The sequence below is a fragment of the Bison bison genome, unplaced genomic scaffold (genome assembly GCF_000754665.1).
Source record: "Bison bison bison isolate TAMUID 2011002044 unplaced genomic scaffold, Bison_UMD1.0 scf7180017864105, whole genome shotgun sequence".
NCBI lineage: Eukaryota > Metazoa > Chordata > Mammalia > Artiodactyla > Bovidae > Bison > Bison bison.
In genome coordinates this window covers 1,005,653-1,010,423 of record NW_011494677.1, presented here as the reverse complement: position 1 = coordinate 1,010,423, position 4,771 = coordinate 1,005,653, and positions in this window count along the sequence as shown.

Here is a 4,771-nt window from a genome sequence, read left to right as displayed (position 1 = left end):
TTTTGAGTTTATTTTTGTGTATGGTGTTAGAAAGTGGTCTAGTTTCATTCTTTTACACGTGGTTGACCAGATTTCCCAGCACCACTTGTTAAAGAGATTGTCTTTAATCCATTGTATATTCTTGCCTCTAGTTGTGTTTTTATACTGGACACCATTGTTGTTCACTACTGGAGACTCAAAATTGCCTCTAGAAAATGCTTCATGACTATTCTGTTTAATTATTTTTTCATACTCTCTCTTGGAAAGAATATCTATTTTAAATGGAAATTGAGAAGGGAAGACTATCTGGATAATTTTTACTTCTCTGCGTGGCTCTTCTCATCACAAGTGGTGGACGGTTAGCACACAGTACAAAATGTGAGCAGAGGAGACGCCAGCTACTGAGAAGGGAGGATTTAGGGGTTTCTGAGATCAGAGCACATTTGCTCTAGCCAACTCTTTTATTTCACAATATACACCTTACCCTGGTAGAATGCCAAGAGTAGCGTTGCCAGATAAAATATAGGACTCTCAGTTACATTTGAATTTCAGATAAACAACAACTCATCTTCTAGTATCAGTGTGTTCCTCATATTGCATGGGACATAATGATACTAAAAATAATTGTTTTTCTGAAATCCAGATTAACTAGGGATATAGTCTCATCCCTCAGTATGGGTGGGGGATTGGTTCCAGTACAAAAACCATGGATGCTCAAGTCTCTTATATAAAATGGTGTAGTAATTGCATAAAACCTAGGTTTATCCTCCCATATACTTCAAATCACCTCTAGATTAGTTATAATACTTAATACAATGTAAATGCTATGTAAATAGTTGTAAATACAATGTAAATGCTATGTAAATAGTTGCTGAATGTGTAGCAAATTCAAGTGTTTGCTTTTTGGAACTTGACTGAACTTTTTTTCTTCTTTCCAAATATTGTCAACCCATGGTTGGCTGAATCCGTGAATTTGGAACTCATGGATAGGAGTGCCAGTTGTATTGTATTCTTTCTTTCTTTATTTTTTGGCCATGCTGAGCAGCTTGTGGGAATCTTAGTTCCCACCAGGGATTGAAGCCCAGCCCTCAGCAATGCAAGAGTGGAGTCCTAACCACTGGACTGCCAGGGGATGCCCTGTATGGTATCTTTTTAATTAAAGTTTTTGTTCTGAGGTAATTTGTTAGTTCACAGACGAACTAACTCTGAAATAATGCAGAGCTTTCCTGTGTCCCTTACCCAGTTTCTTCCAATGGCAACATCTCACAGAACTTCACCGCCACGTCACCACCAGGATGTGGACATTGATACGGAACAAGATGCAGAACAGTCCCGTCGCCACCACCATTCCTCCTGTTGACCTTTCACAGCCACTCCTGCTTCTCCTTTCCCTCCACACTAAATCCGTGGCAATCACAAATCTGTTCTCCATTTCTGAATTTTGTCATTTTGAGAACGTTACAGAAATAGAATTGTATGGTATGTGATCATTAGAGGTTGGGTTTTTTGCCCACTCAGCAAAATTCTCTTGACATTCATCCAAGTTGTTTCCTGTATCTGTAGTTCTTTTTTATTGCTAATTAGTAGTTTGTGATATGGATGTACCTTTGTTCAACCTTCACCTGTGGAAGGATATCTGGGTGGTTTCAGTTTAGGGCTATTATGAATAAAGCTGCTATGTACATTCATGCACAGGTTTTTGTGTGGACATGGTTTTCATTTCTTTGGGATAAATGCCCAGGAGTGCCATTCTGGGTCATACGATATGTGCATGTTTAATTTTTTAGGAGACTACCAGACTTTCCTAAAAGTGAGGTTGTACCATTTGCATTCCCACCAGCAGTGTGGGAGTTTCTCTGTATGCTTGCCAGCATTTGGTGGTGTCAGTTTTTTATTTTGACCATTCTGATCAGTGTGTAATGATATCTCATTGTGCTTTTAACTTTCATTTCCTTAATGGTTAACAATGTTGAACCTCTTCTCATGCTTATTTGCCAGTTGTATATGCTCTTCTGTAAACATGTCCCTGTGTGTCTTTTGCTCATTTTCTAACTATTTATTTTAATAAATTTCTTATTTTAGAATAGTTTAGATTTATAGAGGGATTATGATATACAGAGATCCAACATATACTACACCATCAACATGTTAAATTAGTGGTGTGTATTTGTCACAACTAACGGATCAGTACTGATACATTCTTATTGACTAAAGTCTATACTTTATCCAGATTTCCTTTGTTTTTACCTAACACCGTTTTCCTTTTCCTGGATCCCACCTAGGATACTGTATTACATTGAGTCATCATATCTCCTTAGGAGCCTCTTGGCCATGACAGTTTCTCAGAATTTCCTTGTTTTGTTTTGGCCTCACTGTGAGGCTTGTGGAATCTCAGTTCCTTGACCAGGGATTGAATCTGGGTTTGGGTGGATAGCATAGAGTCCTGACCACCAGCCCACCGGAGAACCCCCATGACTTTCCTTGTTTTTGATAACCTGTATGGTTTTGAGGAGTGCAGTTCAGATGTTTCATAGAATGCCCCTCAAGTGGGATTTATTTCGTCTGATGTTTTTCTCCTGATCACACTGGGGCTTGTGTTTTGGGGAGGAAGACCACAGAGGTGAATGCCCTTTCTCATCAGACACTGAATGGCTATACTGTCGACGCAGCTTATCCTGTCGATGCTAACCTGTCATCACCTGGCTCAGGTGGAGCCTGTCAGGTTTCTCCACTACAGTCTTTCTGCGCCACTCTCCCACCTCCCACCCCCACTTCCAAACTGTATTCTTTGGAAGAAAGTCCCTGTATGCAGTTCTACATTTGGGGGTGGGGAGTTATCCTCCAACTCATTCAGAGTATTTATTGGTTAATTCTTAAGACTCTCCCTGCAAGGTATATTTGTTCATTGTCTCCCATTTATGTATTTCTTTATATCTGAATGGACCCATATTTATTTATTTTATACTTTGTGTTATGATCTGCTGCTGCTGCTGCTAAGTCACTTCAGTCGTGTCCGACTCTGTGAGACCCCATAGATGGCAGCCTACCAGGCTCCCCCGTCCCTGGGATTCTCCAGGCAAGAACACCGGAGTGGATTGCCATTTCCTTCTCCAATGCATGAAAGTGAAAAGTGAAAGTGAAGTCGCTTAGTCGTGTCCGACTCTGAGCGACCCATGGACTGCAGCCTACCAGGCTCTTCCGTACATGGGATTTTCTAGGCAAGAGTACTGGAGGGAGTGCCATTGCCTTCTCCATGTTATGATCTAGTGCTGCCTTATTTACTTTTGGCCATTGGGAGCTCTTTCAGTTGTGTCCTTTTGACATATATACCCCCATGGTTGTGTGGGGCTTTTTTATGGGAGCCCTCCTTTCCAGCACTACATGGGTCTCCAGGCTCATCTTGTATATTCCTGTTTAGTCCTAGAAGCAATTATTCTTCCTGCTCCTTGTTCCTGAAGAATGGCATTGAAACCAAATTTGGGTTCCATTGATTGTCTTTTCACTGTTGACTTTTGAGACTTGTTTGTGTTTTCTAGATACTGGTCTTTTGTCAGATTGGTGGGTTGCAAATATTTTATCCCAGTCTGTGGCTTGTCTTTTCATCCTGCTAACAGTTTTTCACAGAGCAAAATTTTTTAATTTTGATGAAATCCTATTTATCAGTTTTTCCTTTTAAGGACTTTTGGTATCAAGTCTCTGAGAACTCATTATTCTTCCTGAAGATTTTCTCTGATTGTTTCTTGAAGTGTTTTATTTTACTTTTGCACTTGCTACATTTGCATATGCTCACTCTGACAACCCTAGCTAAGAGGAAACCTTGGTCTGATGGAAGCCTCCAGGGGCCTGAGGAGAGATGCCTTGCTGTACAGTTTCAATCAAAGTTATCAGCTCAAAACAATCTTCACTGAAATAAGAGACAACACAAGGAAAAGTACAAGTCCCTTTCCTCAAAGCGAAAAAACTAAAAGCTAAGATTACTTAAGTTGGGGGCAAAAGTATTCAGTTGTGGCTATAAAGTAATAAAATGCATTCTTAGGAATGGTTTATAAACTTATAAAAATCGCCAACTTTGGGCTGGAAAAGAACATCACTCTGATGTCTTTGTGGTTCCTCTTGTTCTAACTTCTTTTATAAAACAATGTCAGTTCATGGTACTTGCCTCACAGTAGCAGCCTGTATGTTCTTGATTACAATGTAGAGTCATGACCCCTCTGATTAACTATCTTGGGCATGGATCTGAAATGTAAAGAATCTACTTAGCACATTCTTCTGATCATCAGAGTTTGAGAATCACTGTCACAGCCCAAGGCCCCAGCCTTGTTATCTTAGAGTCAGTGCATCAGAGACATCTGTGGAGTCGTCTCAACTTTTGATGCCTAGGTGTTCACCAGGGATTGAGAACCTCTCCAAACACAGCCTGTCCTCAGAACACTTAATGCCTTGATAGGCACTCCACGCAATACCTTTTTAATATTGAAATACGACTTATTCTCGAAAGAAGTGGGAAACTTGCAATTTATACTTCTTAAGGCAGTGTTTCTCAAAGTGTGGATCTCATGCTGCTGCTAAGTCGCTTCAGTCGTGTCCAACTCTTAGCGACCCCATGGACTGCAGCCCACCAGGCTCCCCCATCCCTGGGATTCTCCAGGCAAGAACACTGGAGTGGGTTGCCATTTCCTTCTCCAACGCATGAAGGTGAAAAGTGAAAGTGAAGTTGCTCAGTCACGTCCGACTCTTCGAGACCCCATGGACTGCAGCCCACCAGGCTCCTCCGTCCATGGGATTTTCCACG